This window comes from Macaca nemestrina, chromosome 7 (assembly GCF_043159975.1).
Source record: "Macaca nemestrina isolate mMacNem1 chromosome 7, mMacNem.hap1, whole genome shotgun sequence".
Lineage (NCBI taxonomy): Eukaryota > Metazoa > Chordata > Mammalia > Primates > Cercopithecidae > Macaca > Macaca nemestrina.
The window spans coordinates 3,606,808-3,626,366 of NC_092131.1; the positions used below are offsets into that span (position 1 = coordinate 3,606,808).

The window sequence follows — 19,559 nt, forward strand, 5'->3', positions numbered from 1 at the left end:
CTGCTACCTGGTCCTGCTTTCAATGTGTTACCCCCTCGGCCTCCTCCAGTGTGTCGGACGTACTCTGAATAGATCGTTTGTCATGCAGCAGATGCAATCAGAATCTAACTGAGCCGCCCATCATTGTGAAATAATTATCTCAGTTGTCACAGGAGTTGGTGGCCAGGATCCAGGCACTCACTTGGATTCTACTGCTTAATAAATGTTTATTAAACTTGATCCTGATACTTACCTTGTGACCTCTCTGAGCCTCTGTTTTCTTATTTGGAAAATGGAGATGTTAATTATGTAAGTTCTAACTTACAGTTATTATGAGGATAAATAAGAGAAAGATTTAAACTATGAAATCCTTTAGAAATAAGGTAGCATTCAATGACATAGTAGTTGAAATTATAAGCTGTAGGAGAAAATTGAATCAGGAAATAATCACAAGGCAAAGTACATAATAAGCCAATTGGAAAAAAAAAAAAGCCAATTGATTCTAGTTAGGCTAGTAAATGCCTACTGCATAATAGTTATCTCCATCTGAGACAATTACCAAGATCCCTAAATTGTATGCTAAAAAGATTCTAAAGCAGCAAACATGGGGTAAAAGTGAGTCCAGTTTGAAATCTGGCACTCTACAGGTGGGTAGGAGAGGAGAGCAGCTGTGGAATGGGGGTGGTGGCTGCACCCTGGGTGTCCTGTCCTCTTGAGACCATCGTGTTTTTCATGTGTCTCTGGCATTTAGCCTCATTAGCTCTGGCCCGTGGTAGATGTCCAACAGATGACTGAGATCTCTGAGCCTCAGTTTCTTTTGGTTAAAACCTGTCATGTCTTCCTCCAGCAGCCTCAGGGTTGTTGGGCTGTGTGAGAAGGTTGCAGGGAAGCATTACACGGCATCAGTGGAAGTCTGCGTCAGGTCATGTGAGATTCAGAGGGTTTGGTTCTGACACAGGAATCGCATTTTTCCTGTGAACACATTTTGTTCTCTTCTGCCTCCAGAAGATGAATCTGCTGTGGTACAGAAAGGCCCTACCTTTAAAATTATCCATCTGCCCAGCTGCTTAGGCTTGAGAATGCGTTAGAATCACCTGGAAGGCCGTAACACAGCGAGCTGGGCCCCAGTGTTTCTGACTGCACTACTGTAGGAAGGAGCCCAAGGACTTGTATGTCTAACAAGCATCCAGGATGTGCAGATGCCAGGACCCCAGTTGGAAAATTTCTAATGATACAAAGAACACAGGCCTGCCCTACCACAACCTTCACATTCCACTGCATTGGCACCAGGCTTCAGCCCTGTGTCACACATCTTAGTACATTTAGTCCACCTTAGAACCTAGCGAGGCGTCAGTACAGGCCCTGACTATCAGAACAGGAAACAGGCTGGGATGCAGTAACACGCTACAGAAGTCACAATTAGCAAGCACTGGGGCTGGGACTGAACTCGCATCCAAAGGGAGGTAAGGACGGGTGGGAGCTGCCCACCCCCACCCCGCTGGAAGCAGAGGTTGGTGTGTCTGACCCAGGAGGGCTTCCCCACAAGGGCTGGGCCATTCCTCTTCTCCCTTTACTACTTAAGGCTTCCTTCAGCAAATTACCAGGGTAGGTTGGGCGCAGTGGCTCACGCCTGCACTTTGGGAGGCTGAGGCGGGCAGATCGCTTGAACCCAGGAGTTTGAGATCAGCCTGGGCAACATGGCAAAACCCCATCTCTACAAAAAATACAAAAATTAGCCAGGCGTAGTGGTGTGCACCTATAATCCCAGCTACTGGGGAGGCTGATGCTTGAGGATTGTTTGAACTTAGGAGGTCAAGACTGCAGTGAGCCGAGATCACACCACCGCATTCCAGCATGGGCAACAGAGTGAGACCCTGTCTCAAAAAGAAAAGAAAGAATTGTATTTGCTATCCCAGAACTCACTTACACACTGAATCCCTCACAGTTTTGGAAACAACCAGGTCTTGTCCCAAAGGCAGCCTGTAGGTGGAGCCAGAGGATGTCACCTGGGCTTCCCCCTGGGCAAGGAGCACCCGGCCAGGAGGATCTGTTGAAAGGAGCATTTGGAGCGCAGTACCAATGGGTAAGAGGTATGCACAGAGAGCCACGGGAGTGGACAGGGCCAGTTCAGGAAGGAATCCCAGAGGCTTTTTGTCCCAGAGCCTACGCATTCATGCTGCTCTGACTTAATGTAGTGCTTTTCCAAGTGCACTACAGAGTAACCCCAAAGGCTGGGAGGAGAGAGAGTGGCTCCCAGGCAGCTGTAGGTGTCATTTTAAACAATGTGCTCTAAGTTAGCCTCAAATGAGCCTCTGGGAGAAGGCACGGTGTTTCTTGTTGATTGTCACTGTATCCCAGGGGTACACGCACCCCAACCAGAGGCTTTGGAGGGTGTGCTTCCTGCCACCCTCAAGGGAGTTGTGTCTCTATAGAGCTAACAGATCCTGAGTTCCAGGGTGCAAGGCCATAGTCTGCTTCATTTTCATCTGCACAATAATCTGTGAGCCCATACTACCAATCTGTGAGCCCATTTCACAGCTGAAAAAATGGAGGCCCAGACAGGATAAGTAGTTTGTACTAGAGGATAACTACCTGGCTAACAAACCAACTGGTTAACTGGTAGGCCAGGATTCAAAATCTGACCCGCTTCAGAATCGAGACTTGGACTGCAGCATGGCTTCAGAGAGCTCCTTCGCCTGTGCTGGGCGTGCGTTACCATTGGGGATGCAGTGGTGGTTAGTACACATTCCCTTCACTCCTTGAATGCAGAGTCTGGAGAACAGACCTGCAAACACACAGTGCCAGTGCTTGATAGACACAATCCTGGACATCTATGCTGTTAGGAACTGTCTGATGGGTGCCAGCATCAGGCCTTGTTTCACACAGGCCTTCAAGCAAGCCCAGCACCTGCTCAACAGCCAGCTCTGAGCATGGACCCTGCTTCCACCCTTCAGACAAACCAGCCACCATAAGGCATTTCTGGTGCATACAGGGAAATTTGAACATGGACTGGGTGTTAAGTGATGTTGAATTGTTAATCTTATTCGGTGATCATCACCACAATAGTGGTATTGTAGTTATTAAAGAAAATGTCGGCCGGGCGCGGTGGCTCAAGCCTGTAATCCCAGCACTTTGGGAGGCCGAGACGGGCGGATCACAAGGTCAGGAGATCGAGACCATCCTGGCGAACACGGTGAAACCCCGTCTCTACTAAAAAAATACAAAAAAAAAAAACTAGCCGGGCGAGGTGGCGGGCTCCTGTAGTCCCAGCTACACAGGAGGCTGAGGCAGGAGAATGGCGTAAACCCGGGAGGCAGAGCTTGCAGCGAGCTGAGATCCGGCCACTGCGCTCCAGCCCCGGCGACAGAGCGAGACTCCGTCTCAAAAAAAAAAAAAAAAAAAAAGAAAATGTCTTTGGTTTTAGAAATGGAGGTGGAGGCCGGGTGTGGTGGATCTCCTGAGGTCAGGGGTTCAAGACCAGCCTGGCCAACATGGTGAAACCCTGTCTCTACTAAAAATACAAAAACTTGCCAGACGTGGTGGCACGCACCTGTAATCCCAGCTACTTGGGAGGCTGAGGCATGAGAATCGCTTGAACCCAGGAGGTAGAGGTTGCAGGAAGCTGAGATCATGCTACTGCACTCCAGCCTGGGTGACAGAGTGAGACTCCGTCTCCAAAAGAAAAAAGAAATGCAGGCACAATTATGTAGGTGTGAAGTGATACCTAGGATGTTCTTTAAGATAACACCAGCAAATACTAGCCAGTCAAAACAGATTGGGGGACGAAGTCTCAAGATGGGATGAGATTGGTGATGTGTAGAGGGTGGGGGATGGACGTCTAGAAGACCATTACAGAATTCGCTCTCCATACATTTTAACTTTTCCCAATAAAAAGTTTTTTAAGATACTTAAGGAAAAAAAAGCCATGTGATAGAAGCCTTTGTTAGTATTATAATACCTGTTTGAGAAGCTGGCACTGTGCAACCCCAGGAAATGAAGATAACGACTCTGCAAACTTGCAGGCGGTTCTGTCAGACAGTGGCCATCTCATCGCCACTCTTCACAAGAACCGTATCCCCTGATGTCTCTTACTATAAAGAAAGACTCAGCTTTTTCACTTGTTTTCCTCTTAAAGAATAATTTAATATAGACCAGAGTTAATGAACACCTAAGTCTAGAGGGAAAATGTCAGAAAACCCTCATTTAATTAGGAACAAAAACTTTTTTTTTTTTTTTTTTTGAGACGGAGTCTTGCTCTGTCGCCCAGGCTGGAGTGCAGTGGTGTGATCTCCACTCACTGCAAGTTCCGCTTCCCGGGTTCACACCATTCTCCTGCCTCAGCCTCCCGTGTGGCTGGGACTACAGGCGTGCACCACTACGCCCGGCTCATTTTTTTAAATGTATTTTTAGTAGAGACGGGGTTTCACCGTGTTAGCCAGGATGGTCTCGATCTCCCTCCTGACCTCATGATCCGCCCATCTCGGCCTCCCAAAGTGCTGGGATTACAGGCGTGAGCCACCGCGCCCGGCCAAAAAAAAACTTATTTTTTAAACCAGGCACAATGGCTCATGCTTGTAATTCCAGCACTTTGGGAGGCCTAGGCAGGAGGATTGCTTGAGGCCAGGAGTTTGAGACCAGCCTGGGCAACCCTGTCTCTACAAATAAATTATTTTAACATTAGCTGGCCAGAACAGCTCACGCCTGTAATCCAAGCTGCTCAGGAGGCTGAGGTGGGAGGATCTCTTGAGCCTGGGTGTCCAAGGTTGCAGTGAGCTAGGGTTGTGCATTCCAGCCTGGGTGGCAGAGTGAGACCTTGCCCCAAAACACAAACAAAAAACCTTACTTTTTAAACTAAATTTACAACTCCAGACTGAACTGTTGACTGTTATAAAAACTTTTTTTTTTTTTTTTTTTTTTTGAGACAGAGTCTCGCTCTGTCGCCAGGCTGGAGTGCAGTGGCGTGATCTCAGCTCACTGCAAGCTCCACCTCCCAGGTTCACGCCATTCTCCTGCCTCAGCCTCCCGAGTAGCTGGGACTACAGGCACCTGCCACCACGCCTGGCTAATTTTTTTTGTATTTTTAGTAGAGACAAGGTTTCACCGTGTTAGCCAGGATGGTCTCGATCTCCGGACCTCATGATCCGCCCACCTCAGCCTCACAAAGTACTGGGATTACAGGCATGAGCCACCGCGCCCGGTCCAAGATCCATCTTTATGTTTGAAAAAATATATCCCACTTTACAATAAAAAGGCCGAGTATTGCAATTTGAAAAACTTCCAATATACAACATCAAATGAATACTGTTTGGCTGAGAAAAATTTGAATTGACATGTCACTTTAAAGACAAAAGTCAGCTGGGTGGGGTGGCTCATGCCTGTAATCCCAGCAGTTTGGGAGACCAAAGTGGGCAGATCACCTGAGGTCAAGAGTTCAAGACCAGCCTGGCCAACATGGTGAAACCCTGTCTCTACTAAAAATACAAAAGTAGCCGCGCATGGTGGCGCATGCCTGTAATCCCTGCTACTCGGGAGGCTGAGGCAGGAGAATTGCTTGAACTCAGGAGGTGGAAGTTGCAGTGAGCTGAGATTGTGCCACTGCACTCCAGCCTGTGCGACAGAAAGAACCCGTCTCAAAAAAAAAAAAAAGTCAAATAATTAAAAAAACAAATTTGAGCATTTGGTATTTGAGTCTTAGAAGCCATCAAAAGGAGAGCCAAAGGTTTAGGCAGCTCAGAGCTGCAGGGAGCAAACCTCGGCCCTGGCAGTATTGTAACCAAGGGACCAGCTCAAGCCAATTAACCAGCGCTTCAGTTACTTAGCTGACGCAGAGCCAGAATTGCCCAGGCATACACATGGGAAACGCTTTAACCTCCTCATCCTTACCGGCAGCCTGGCCAGCCAGCTACGTTGGCATCACCTGGGACCAGCTAGGAATGCCATAAAAGCTGGACCCACCCCCAGCTCAGGGAGGCAGAATTAAGCGCTGCCTCCATCGCCTTACAGTCCATTCACAATAAAGCTTTTTTCTTCTGTCGAAAGCTGGTGCCATAGTGTTGGCTTCTATGCATGTCAGACACTGGGCCCATTGCTGAGTAACATTATGTCATCCTGAGCTACACTCACTGCACTGGTAGCTCCTTGGGATTCCACAACCTAATTAGAGCAGGCAGCAGGCAGAGTTTGATGTGGCATCCTTGCTCCAGCATCCAGAGGAGGTGGGTTTCACAAAGCAGGAAAAAGTGTATTTCAGAGAGGGAGTTATTCACTACTAGCCATTTTTATAACCCCAAGCAGTTCGTGCAACCAAGACAGCTCACCAAACCCCACCAACACCAGCCTAACAACTACACTCTGGGGCCATCTCTGTGAGGAGGCTGCAGGCTCCCACAGAGCTCGCCCTCCCTCCCCAGGAGAAAGCAGCAGCCGGCGCTGGCCTCCCTAGACCTGCTTCTACCACTGCCACTGGCACCAAATGCAAGGCATGGGGAAGAGGGTCGGGGTCTCAGAGGTTAGCCACACTTCCTGAACTTTGTGGAGTGCATGCCGTGACTCGGGACAGTGGTCATGGAGAGGAAGTAAACGATGCTGCTCCCACCTCAGTAAAAACTAAATTAGGTCATGATGTTGGAGTTGGAATATTACAAGTGTTTGTAGAACTGATGAAAATTAGGACTGGTAAAAGAAGAATACTAAAATTTAAAAAATCATAGTAAGCCTCAAGTAAAAAGCACACAGAGTATTGTTCTGGTTTTATTATGCCATGTAAAAAGTGTTTCTAGGCCGGGTGCAGTGGCTCACGCCTGTAATCCCAGCACTTTGGAAGGCCGAGGTGGGTGGATCACGAGGTCAGGAGATCGAGACCATCCTGGCTAACACAGTGAAACTCTGTCTCTACTAAAAAATACAAAAAAAATTAGCCGGGCGTGGTGGCAGATGCCTGAAGTCCCAGCCACTTGGGAGGCTGAAGCAGGAGAATGGCGTGAACCCGGGAGGCGGAGCTTGCAGTGAGCAGAGATAGGCCACTGCACTCCAGCCTGGGCGACAGAGCAAGACTCCGTCTCAACACAAAAAAAAAAAGTGTTTCCATTAGTCGCAGTCTTTTGGGATAGTTTTACTAAGTGTTTGAGATATTGTGGCAATTTTTTAAAACTGTATGAACAAAATGAGTTTAAGTTACAGACTTTTTATTTATTTATTTATTTTGAGATGGAGTTTTGCTCTTGTTGCCCAGGCTGGAGTGCAATGGTGCCATCTCTGCTCACTGCAACCTCTGCCTCCCAGGTTCAAGTGATTCTCCTGCCTCAGCCTCCTGAGTAGCTGGGATTACCGGCATGAGCCACCACACCCGGCTAATTTTGTATTTTTAGTAGAGACGACATTTCATCATGCTGGTCAGGCTGGTCTCGAATTTCTGATCTCAAGTGATCCGCCTGCCTCGGCTTCCCAAAGTACTAGGATTACAGGCATGAACCACTGCACCCCACCGACTTTTTTTTTCTTTAGAGACAGAGTCTCCCTAGTGTTGCCCAGGCTGGAGTGCGGTGACACGATCAGGGCTCACTGCAGCCGCCTTGCTCTCCCAAAGTGCTGGAATTATAGGTATGAGCCAGTACACCCCTCCTTCCACACACATTTCATGAGCTCTTTGTTTCACCATACACCTGCCAGGCTTCACGTCAGGAATTCTGCCACATTAAATAGCATGTATCTCTAGTAGTTTATATTAAAAGGAGACTTCGGCCGGGCGCGGTGGCTCAAGCCTGTAATCCCAGCACTTTGGGAGGCCGAGGCGGGCGGATCACAAGGTCAGGAGATCGAGACCACAGTGAAACCCCGTCTCTACTAAAAATACAAAAAATTAGCCGGGCGCGGTGGCGGGCGCCTGTAGTCCTAGCTACTCAGGAGGCTGAGGCAGGAGAATGGCGTGAACCCAGGAAGCGGAGCTTGCAGTGAGCCGAGATCGCGCCACTGCACTCCAGCCTGGGCAACAGCGTGAGACTCCGTCTCAAAAAAAAAATAAAATAAAATAAAATAAAAAAATAAAATAAAAAATAAAAGGAGACTTCTAGGCTGGGTGTGGTAGCTCACATCTGTAATCTCAGCATTTTGGGAGGCAAAGGTGGGCACATTACTTGAGCCCCGGAGTTAAAGACCAGCCTGGGCAACATAATGAAACTCTGTCTCTACAAAAAATACTAAAATCAGCCAGGCATAGTGGTGCACTCTGTAGTCCTAGCTACTCAGGAGACTGAGGCAGGAGGATTACCTGATCCCAGGAGGTCGAGGCTGCAGTGTGCCGTGATCACGCCACTGCACTCCAGCCTGGATGACAGTGAGACTGTCTCAAGAAAAAAAAAAAAAAATATATATATATATATATATGTGTGTGTGTGTGTGTGTGTGTGTGTATATATATTTCTGCAAATGCCTTATTTGTGCACAGCCTATGCCCTGTATTTGTGCCCCTGTACCTGAGATCATTCAGACAGGTTGGATTCAGGTTCCGGCTAGAGCTACTGCTCATTGCCTGTGTGGCTTCAGGCAAACTCTGTAACTTCTCTGGACCTCGGCTTTCTCATCTCTAAATTAAGACCTCCAGAATCTCTCTCAGCTCTGTAATTCTATAGCTAATGGATTTGTAATTAACCTAAATTGCATCATCCAAAAATAAACTGTGAAGCAATTGTAGGATGATAGATGATAAATTGCAGATGTATGTAAAGGACATGAATTCATCTCTTGTAAGCCTGATATCTAACAAAGGACCAGGCATTTATGGTAGGTACTCATATCTTTTAATGAATTTAATTAAATAAGGATGCCAATTAAAAAATAATTTCTTAGCTCTTGGTAAAATAGAGTAAGGGATATCTTTAGTGACTATATTACCAATTACTCTATTACTAATGACAAGGAAATGAGAGAATGGTTTCTGACTTCCTGGCCAGGCCAGATGGAAGGACCATGCTCAGTGCAGCTATTGTGGTCCAAGAACCTGGTAGCTCTTTCTACTGCCAGAGCAGAAATTTGATTTAGCCTGTCCTCCAGAGCTAATCAGTCTGGAAGCAGTGAGTCTCCCATAACTGAACTCCAAGATACTGATGCTCAACATAGACTCCACTGGGTTAATTAACAGAAATAAGCCTGTTAGGTGGACCAGATATGAGACATAAGAAACTACAAAGAAAAGAGCAAATTTTTCCCAAGCCAAAGATGGGAAAGTTAAGAAATTAGGTATTTCAATGGAATAGAAAACAGAGAGCTGGGCACACTGGTATGTGCCTTAAATCCCAGACTCAGGAGGCTGAGATAGAAAGACTGCTTGAGCAGGAGTTCAAGACCACCCTCAGTAACATAGCAAGACCCCATCTTTTCTTGTGTGGGTGTGTGTGTGTGTGTGTGTGTGTGTTGAGATGGAGTCTCGCTCTGTCACCCAGGCTGGAGTGCAGTGGCACAATTTCGGCTCACTGCAACCTCCACCTCTCGGATTCAAGTGATTCTTCTGCCTCAGCCTCCTGAGTAGCTGGGATTACAGGCGTATGCCACCACGCCTGGCTAATTTTTTGTATTTTTAGTAGAGACAGGGTTTCATCTTGTAGCCAGGATGGTCTCAATCTCCTGACCTCGTGATCCTCCCACCTCGGCCTTTTAAAGTGCTGGGATTACAGGTGTGAGCCACGGCATCTGGCCGCAGTACCCCACCTTAAAAAAAAAAAAAGAAAGAAATGAAAAAGAGAAAAACAATGGAGAAGGATTAATGAAACCAAAAGCTGGTTCTTTGAGAACGTCAGTAAAATGGATAAACCGCTAGCCAGACCGATCAAGAAAAAAATAAAGGAAGAAGATACAATCAATATCAGGAATGAGAGAGATGCTATCTGGTCTTGAACTCCTGGTCTCATCTAAGGGAAACGCAGCAGAGATGGAGGAGGAGGGATTGATTACAAAAAGTCAGGAGGAGACTTTGAGGGGTGATGGATCTGTTCATTTTCTTGATTGTGGTGATGGTTTGACTGTGTATGTATATGTTAAAACTCATCGGCCAGGCTCAGTGGCTCACGCTTGTAATCCCAACACTTTGGGAGGCCGAGGCGGGCGGATCATGAGGTCAAGAGATCAAGACCATCCTGGCCAACATGGTGAAACCCTGTCTCTACTAAAAATACAAAAATTAGCTGGGTGTGGTGGCATGTGCCTGCAGTCCCAGCTACTCAGGAGGCCAAGGCAGGAGAATCACTTGAACCCAGGAGGTGGAGGATTCAGTGAGCCGAGATCGCGTCACTGCACTCCAGCCTGGTGACAGGGTGAGACTCCATCTCAAAAAAAAAAAAAAAAAAACTCATCGAATTGTGCAATTAATGTGAAACTTACCAATAACCTCCATATTATGTAGACATAATGTTATGTGGAGACTTCATACTTCAATAAAGCTATAATAAAAGTTTGTGGCCGGGCGCAGTGGCTGACACCTGTAATCCCAGCACTATGGGAGGCCGAGGCAGGCAGATCACAAGGTCAGGAGATCAAGACCATCCTGGCTAACATGGAGAAACCCCATCTCCACTAAAAAAATATGAAAAATGAGCCAGGCGTGGTTGCAGGCGTGGACGCCCATAGTCCCAGCTACTCAGGAGGCTGAGGCAGGAGAATGGCGTGAACCAGAGAGGCGGAGCTTGCAGTGAGCTGAGATCGAGCCACTGCACTCCAGCCTGGGTGACAGAGCAAGACTCCATCTCAAAAAAAAAAAAATTTCTAAAAATTCTATGCCGGCCAAGCATGGTGGCTCATGCCTGTAATCCCAGCACTTCGGGAGGCTGAGGCAGGGAGATTTCTTGAGCCCAGAAGGTTGAGGCTGCAGTGAGCCATGATCGAACCACTGCACTCCAGTCTGGGAGACAAAGTAAGACCCTGTCTCAAAAAACTGTGGGACCCACACCTGCCACTCTCAGCCACACTCTGCACATGTCTTTCTGGGGTCACAAAGCTCATTACACATCTTCCTTGGCTGAAAGAAGAGCTTCTTTGAGACTCTGTCTCAAAAAAAAAAAAAGAAAAGAAAAAAAGAATTTCAGCCAGGAATGATGGCTCATGCCTGTAATCCCAACACTTTGGGAGCTCAAGGTGGGAAGATCGCCTAAGCCCGGGAGTTCGAGACCAGCCTGGGCAACAAAGTGAAACCCTATCTCTTAAAAAAAAAAAAAATGGTTTTTTTTTTTATTTTTGAGACGAAGTCCTGCTCTTTTGCTCAGGCTGGAGTGCAATGGTGATCTCAGCTCACTGCAACTTCCGCCTCCTGAGTTGAAGCAATTCTCCCACCTCAGCCTCCCCAGTAGCTGGGACTACATGCGTGCACCACCATGCCCAGCTAATTTTTGTATTTTTAGTAGAGACGGGGTTTCACCACGTTGGCCAGACTGCTCTCAAACTCCTGACCTCAAGTGATCGGCCCGTCTTGGCCTCCCAAAGTGCTGGGATTACAGGTGTGAGACACCGCCCAGCCAAAAAAATTTTTTTAATGGCACAGTGGCACATGCCTGTAGTTCCAGTTACTCAGGAGGCTGAAGCGGGAGGATTGCTTGAGCCCAACCAAGAGCTAGAGACTGCAGTGAGCTATGATGGCACCGTGTACTCCACCCTGGGCATCAGAGTGAGACCCCGTCTCAAAATAAAAAAAGTGCTGGAGGCTCGGCCGGGCGCGGTGGCTCACGCCTGTAATCCCAGCACTTTGGGAGGCCGAGACGGGCGGATCACGAGGTCAGGAGATCGAGACCATCCTGGCTAACACGGTGAAACCCCGTCTCTACTAAAAAATACAAAAAACTAGCCGGGCGAGGTGGCGGGCGCCTATAGTCCCAGCTACTGGGGAGGCTGAGGCAGGAGAATGGCGTGAACCCGGGAGGCGGAGCTTGCAGTGAGCTGAGATCCGGCCACTGCACTCCAGCCTGGGCGACAGAGCGAGACTCCGTCTCAAAAAAAAAAAAAAAAAAAAAAGTGCTGGAGGCTCATGTTTCCCCATTGCAGCGTGTGACCACTGACTGCGAGGCACACTCTCGGATCAAGCTGCTGCAAGCCTCAACAGGCCCTGGGCTGAAACCTGCCTCCTGAAACCCACCTCCTGCTTGTCTTCTCCTGTTTCCATAAGCATTGAGAAGCCTGCTCTCCTCCACACCCCCCAGTAAGCCACCTAAGCACGAATCCCCACCTCGGCGGATGTGGGCAGCACGCAGGTATCCCAGGGTGGCCACGCTGCCCACACCACCCACTGTGCTGTTCACATCACCTGCCTTCAGGTGACTTGATATCCCAAAACTGTGTGGGAACACCACAGTGGCCCTACCCGTGTCCTGAAGTATCCAGGAGACTGGCAGGACACCCGTCACCTCCCCCTGCCCCACAAAGGGACTACTGTGGGGACCACAAGGAGCCACACAGAGGAGCTGCCTGTCCTGGCCAGCTCAGGCTCTCCCCAGGCTGAGGACAACCATGGGACTGATGGACACACTCTGCTGTTGAGATTCGGGCTTTCTCTCTTTCGAAAAGGAGTGAAGACAAAGGCTTGTGTTTGCATCTCCTCTGTGGTCTCAAAGCTGAGTGGCTTTTCCAGGGAGGCCAGCACGTCTCACCACCCAGGCAGGCTCCCCAGCCCACAGGATAGCTCTGCCCCCAGCCATGGGTACTGGCAGGCCATCTCCCGCCCCACCCAGAGGAACTGAGGGGCTCGGCCTCACACAGATCCCTTCCCCGCAGCCCAAGCACCAGACACCAGCAGGTGGAGAGTGTTGTTTCACTTGTGCTTGAGAAGGCGCCTTCCCTTCTAAGAGGAACTGCACATGTGAACGTTTACAAATCAAATTCTAACCGACGTGGCCTGCAGTGGCGATTCTCAAAGGGTTTCGTGGGGCCGCCACAGCAGCATCTGGGAACCTGTCATAAATGCAGATTCTTGGGCCTCACCCAAGACCTGCTTTGGGTCCTCCGTGATAGGGTCCAGGGCTGTGTTTTAGGAGCCCTCCAGGAGACTCTGACGCATACTCAAGTGCAGCCCACGGACCTAAAAGAGCCTGCCTTTGCAGGAAGCCTGGAGCAAGGCCTTCTGCAGACTTGAACCACCTGCAGTTCTGCCAGTCAGCACAGCAGTTTTCCTCCAAGTACAGCACAGGGTGCACCCGCCTTCGGAAGAAAAGCCCCCCGGCCCAGCTTCCAGGTGTCATGAGGAGAGCGACCACAGAGCGAGGCTGCATACCTGGGGCTGGACTCGCATCCCCTCCCCTGCTGCCCTGCCTGCCCTGCTGCAGGAGGTGAGGCCCGGCTGTGTGCTTACTGCAACAGGCCTGATGACAGCTGGGAGCATTCAAGGAGCCACCCCTACCTGTGCCTGGGGCGCAGTTGGTCTTGTCCTAAACTCAATTTCTGGTAGACCTGGAGACGGCTCAGCCTCAGTCTCCCTCCACTTCTCCACCATGTGTGTCAGCAGAGAGGCTGGGCTTCCCCGCTATTTTCCCACCCTGAGCTGAGCATCATGCTGGGCCTCAGAGATCCTGCCTTTCTCCCCATGCTCTCCTCTCTCCAGGAGGGGAGGGACTGTCCTCCAGTCTCCAATATGGTACATATACATACATCTATACCAAAACTAAGATGTAGCTGCCGTCGCTGCTGACCAGAATACCCTTCCGGTGACCCTTCCCACCTGAGCCACATACACTCACCAGCTCCCTTGGGCAGACTGCAGCTCCCTTGGGCAGTGTTTAGGAGCCAGGCTTATACCCACCTCTCCCCACCTGCCCACCCAGCTCTCAGGTCCCAGCATGCCCAGCGGTTGAGCCAACACAAGTTGATGTAAAGTTCATCAGAAGGTGAGTGTCTGATTCTATGCTCGCCACACAGGCCCACCCTCATCTCATGCAAGTGACAGCCCCAACTCCACTCCTCATCTCCCAGCCCGTGAACTGAGGCAGCCATGGAGCCTCGAAGGAGAACAGACTCCAGTATCCACAGACGCCCATTCTAAGTTGTTCTCACAGGGGGCCAAAAGAAGCTGAGATCTACCCATGTTGGCCCTGTCAGGACACAGTATCTTGGGGGAACCCGAGAAGACACTGTGGGCCCCAGGCCTCCTGGATCCCAGAACCGTGGCTGGCCCTGGACACAGAGTGGCCTAGGAGATCCTGGCTCTGTGTCCCACTGGGGCCTCCTGGACTCACTTCCCAGCCATCATCTCTCCTCCCTGCGCCTGCTCCCTGCTGCACTGCTCCTCTCCTCCTGACAAGGGTCACGATGCTGTGTGGGGCCCCATGGTACCCACACGAACTTTTGGCCATATTTCCCTTCTCCAAGGAGCTTCCCTCCTCTGTTCATGGTCCAAACCTGAATGGGACATCCGACTGGCCTGGCTCATTTTCAGCACAGGCCTATAGGTCTCCCACCAGCCTGTGCGCGAGCCGTCCTCGGGCCTGGCGTCCACCCGTGATCCACACCGCGTGACGGGCCAGGGTTTCAGGGGTTTCCTTCCCCACAGCTCTGCTCATCATCTCTCTCCACCATTGAGACACCCATCTGGGTCCCTTATATTTTGGTTTTTAAACCTCCCGGTTTCGTGCAGTTTTATTTAGTCTTTAAAGGTTGACACATGGTTGTCAGCCCAGCGGCCCTGGTCTGGAAGTCCAGGTGTGGGTGGCAATGGCGGTGGGGGTGCGTTGGGCCTCGGTGCCAGGGGCCATCCTGGCGATGTAGACACCTCCTCCCTGCCAGGAGCCCATGTTCACTCCAGTTCTTTCAAAGTGGCTGCAGGGGAGGTGGGGATTGGACAGACGGGTTTCTCACTGCCGCAGAGGAAAGCAGCCTTCGCTAAGCCCCTGGTTTTGCTGCCAACTCCCCGCTGGTTTGGGGAAAGCTGACGAGGGTGGCCCGCCATGCTCTGGTTCTCAGGGCAAAGTTCAGAAGGTAAGCCCAGCGTCCTGGCAGCAACCACTCCTGGCTGCTGCATTACCACCGTGGGAGTGGTTAATAAACACCCGAGCTGGCGGTGGTAACGCCTTTCTTCCAGGAAATTAGTTCACAAGAGCTTTATGACCTGGATGGAGTCAGTCACCTGTTAAAGAGTAACGTACACCCCATTTTACACCCGGGTCCCAGGAGTGAGTATCCAGGGGAAGTGTTTATTTCCATGCATGAACAAAGCATCCTTTGTGGGAGACCCTGCCAGCACCAGGCTCTCCTTTGATGGGAACTGTCTGGCCCAGGCCCAGGGAATATGAAGCCTTGCAGCTACCAGTTAGCCGCCGTGGGGGTGAGTTTATCCCACAGTTTATCCTCGCTCTCCCCAGAGTGAGGGATTGAGTGGGCTGGCAGGAGACCAGAAGGAATCTACCTGTCCCTCCCAGTCCCCTGACAGGCCCACATGACAGGGAAGGGAGGCGGGATCTATTTTCACGTGAAGGGGAAGGGAGGCGGGATCTGTCTCCACGTGACGGGGAAGGGAGGCGGGATCTATTTTCACGTGACGGGGAAGGGAGGCGGGATCTATTTTCACGTGACGGGGAAGGGAGGCGGGATCTGTCTCCACGTGACGGGGAAGGAAGGCGGGATCTATTTCCACGTGACGGGGAAGGGAGGCGGGATCTGTCTCCACGTGATGGGGAAGGAAGGAGAGCTCCATCTCCACATGACAGGGAAGGAAGGCAGGATCTGTCTCCACGTGGTGTGAAGGAAGGTGGGATCTGTCTTCAGGCGGTGGGAAGGAAGACGGGACCTATTTCCATGTGGTGGGAAGGAAGGTGGGATCCGTCTCCACACAACGGGGAAGGAAGGTGGGATCTATTTCCACATGATGGGAAGGAAGGTGGGCTCTGTCTCCACATGACAGGAAGGAAGGTGGGATCTGTCTGCAGGTGGTGTGAAGGAAGGTGGGATCTATTTCCACATGATGGGAAGGAAGGTGGGACCTATTTCCATGTGGTGGGAAGGAAGGCGGGATCTGTCTCCACATGACAGGAAGGAAGGTGGGATCTGTCTGCAGGTGGTGGGAAGGAAGGCGGGATCTATTTCCACGTGGTGGGAAGGAAGGTGGGATCCATTTCCACATGACAGGAAGGAAGGAGAGATCCGTCTCCACACTGCGGGGAAGGAAGGCGGGATCTATTTCTGCATGGTGGGAACAAAAGGCAGGATCTGTCTTCACATGGCGGGAAGGAAGGCAAGATCCGTCTCCATGTGACCAGAAGGAAGGCGGGATCCGTCTCCACATTGCCCAGCTCTACTTTGTCCTTTCTCTCCTCGTCTGGCATGAAGGCAATACTCATCCCTCAGTGTGGGGCCATGGCAGTACAGGTACCCCCATCTCCTCTGGGGTCTCACCACGCCTCACAGATCCTCCTGCAAGGGGTGCTACAGCTCTCCAAGCACTTACCCTGGCCTGCACCTTCAAGTCTGGCAGAGAGCTTTGCTAAAATACAACCTTCTGGGTCTAGCCCTGCAAATCCCCCCAGCCCAGACCAGCCAAGGAGATGGGGAGCCAAGTGCCTGGAGGAGGGAGCCTGGAGCTGGCCAGTGCTGGATGATTAAATTGAATTCCTAGGATGGTGCATGCCAGTAATCCCGGATAGTCAGGAGGCTGAGGTGGGAGGAGCACTTGAGCCCAAGGGGTCAAGCCTACAGTGAGCCATGACCGCACAACTGCACTCCAGCCTGGGTGACAGAATGAGACCACGTCACTTAAAAATAAAATGCTCCGGCCGGGCGCGGTGGCTCAAGCCTGTAATCCCAGCACTTTGGGAGGCCGAGGCGGGTGGATCACGAGGTCAGGAGATCGAGACCATCCTGGCTAACATGGTGAAACCCCGTCTCTACTAAAAATACAAAAAACTAGCCGGGCGTGGTGGTGGGCGCCTGTAGTCCCAGCTACTCGGAGGCTGAGGCGGGAGAATGGTGTGAACCCGGGAGGTGGAGCTTGCAGTGAGCCTAGATCGTGCCACTGCACTCCAGCCTGGGCGACACAGCGAGACTCCGTCTCAAAAAAAATAAAAAAATAAAATGCTCCAGCCGGGTGCAGTGGCTCAAGCCTATAATCCCAGCACTTTGGGAGGCCGAGATGGGCGGATCACAAGGTCAGGAGATCGAGACCATCCTGGCTAACACGGTGAAACCCCATCTCTACTAAAAAATAAAAAAACTAGCCAGGCGAGGTGGCGGGCACCTGTAGTCCCAGCTAGTCGGGAGGCTGAGGCAGGAGAATGGCGTAAACCCGGGAGGTGGAGCTTACAGTGAGCCTAGATCGTGCCACTGCACTCCAGCCTGGGCGACAGAGCGAGACTCTGTCTCAAAAAAAAAAAAAAAAAGGAAATTACCTGGGCGTGGTGGCTGGCACCTGTAATTCCAGCTACTCCAGAGGCTGAGGCAGGAGAATCACTGAACCCGGGAGGCAGAGGTTCTATTGAGGTGAGATTGTGCCATTGCGCTCCAGCCTGGGCCACAGGGCAAGACTCTGTCTCAAAAAAACAAGAGAAGAGGAGAGGGGAGGGGAGGGGAGGGGAAGGAAGTGGAGAAGAAGAATCCAGCTATGTAGCCAGGTTGGGAAGGCCAGGAATGAACCCCATAGGTGTGATGGGGCTGGGGCCATGTGGGAGGCAATGCTGACTCAGACAGAAGACGGTGCCACGGCACCCCAGTGCAGGAGCCTGCAGTTGACCTCATTCCCTGTGATCACAGGGTTCTGCCTGGTCCAGGTAACAGCCGCGTCAGGCTGGTCTTACACTGTCTATTTTGTCACTTAAGGAACCCACAGAACGGCCGGGTGCAGTGGCTCATGCCTGTAATCCCAGCACTTTGGGAGGCTGAGGCGGGCAGACCACCTAAGGTCAGGAATTCGAGACCAGCCTTGCCAACATGGTGAAACCCTGTCTCTACTAAAAATACAAAAATTAGTCAGGTGTGGTGGTGCACGCCTGTAATCCCAGCTACTCGGGAGGCTGGGGCAGGAGAATCACTTGAACCCAAGAGGCGGAAGTTGCAGTGAGCCGAGATCGCACCACTGCACTCCAGCCTGGGCAACAGAGCCAGACTCTGTCTCAAAAAAAAAAAAAAAAAAGAAAGAAACCCACAGGACCACAGGTAGCCTGTCCAAGTCACATGGCCAGAGCAGGGGGCCTGGGGTGTGCAGGCCTTCCGACCATGACCACAGCTCTGTGGAGTAGGACCCCTCTTCCCTAGCACGGACCCTTTCTGCAAGCATCCCGAGAAACACCGAGGCAGAGCCTGTCTGCCGCAGTGCCACTGAACCACCGAGCACTGGTGGCCTCCTAGTGGGATGGGAATAAGGTGGCCAGGTGGATCCCAGCCCTGGGGAAACCAGGCCAAGGACGCTGTGCCAGGCTTGGCACCAGGGACACACCCTCAGCTCACCCTGAGTGCCTCTCCGCCCTCACCCTGGGGGCGCCCTGGCATCCGTGAGACGCATGTCTCGGACTGGAGGTGGGTCAGCTGAGGCAGGCGCATTTAGGGAGAACGGGGCAAGGCCCACGACCTGGCAGGTGCCCTCCATGTGGGGCCCTTGGGTGATTTCTGGCCGACAGGCAGACCAGCACTGAGTCAGAAGGAAACTGCGCTTGGGGAGGCTAGAGGCCACTTCTGGGTGCCCTAATTAGCACCCTGGCCAGAGGGCCTTCGTGGGAAGTATGGCAGCTTGCATCCTCGGCCCGCCCAGTGACCTGGCCTTCCCCGCGTGTGCCTGGTCCTGACCTAAGTCTTAGAGGGTGGACACCAAGCCTCACACTGGTGTGGCGCTGAGGACTCATGATCTCCCATGGGAGATGTGGGGAGCGAGGCCTGGCCCCACCCCTGGTCCACTGGGCGTGAAGGGGCTTCCGCCTGTCCTCGAGAGCAGGGCTAGCCTGGTCACCTCCAGCCCTGCACACCTACCCAGCCTTGGCCGGCCGAGGAGGTGGGGAGCCAGGTGCCTGGAGGAGGGAGCATGGGGCTGGCCAGTGCCTGGGTGATTACTCCGAGTCCCTGGAGCACTCAGTGTCACACCCGAACTGCAGCCAGAATCCACAGCCTTCCCAAAGGCCGTGATCCCCCCACCCCCTCCACACGGACTATGGCTTTTGCCCCCGGGCCTGCCACGCCTTGCCTCATGCCCCAAACTGGCTCATCATGCCTGCCCCCTCAGCCCTCCCAGACCCTGGCCCTCACCGTGGGTGGCAACCTTTGACAAGTCACGCAACTTCTGGGACTCGACTTCCTCTTCCACAAAACGGGCTCGTTCCTGTGGTGGACATCCACTGTGATCTGGGGTCCCTCTGCAGCTATCACGGGTCATAAAGTAGATCTCTACATACTGACACAGCAAAGCAAGGGCTCCAGGGGCCAGTAGCCAATGGGAAAGCCAGCTTATGTGATGACAGACAAAGAGCAATGCCACTTAATTTACAACATACGTGCACACGCATGCACACACGCACTTGATTTACAACACGCACACGCAGGCACGAACACACAGGCACACGCACTCACAAGATGACAGATTCTGGCCGAGTGTGCTGGCTCACACCTGTAATCCCAGCACTTTAGGAGGCCGAGGCAGGTGG

The 19,559-nt window shown here is 51.6% G+C and overlaps 1 long non-coding RNA gene across 1 annotated transcript; it reads right to left on the reverse strand.

The window, feature by feature from the left end:
- Positions 1-15,396: 15,396 nt before the first annotated feature.
- LOC139364164 (uncharacterized) lies at positions 15,397-19,263 on the reverse strand. The gene is made up of 3 exons (XR_011625469.1): positions 19,165-19,263; positions 17,322-17,458; positions 15,397-16,119 (listed from the first exon to the last, which is right to left on the reverse strand). It is a non-coding gene; the product is annotated as an uncharacterized lncRNA (long non-coding RNA).
- Positions 19,264-19,559: the final 296 nt, after the last annotated feature.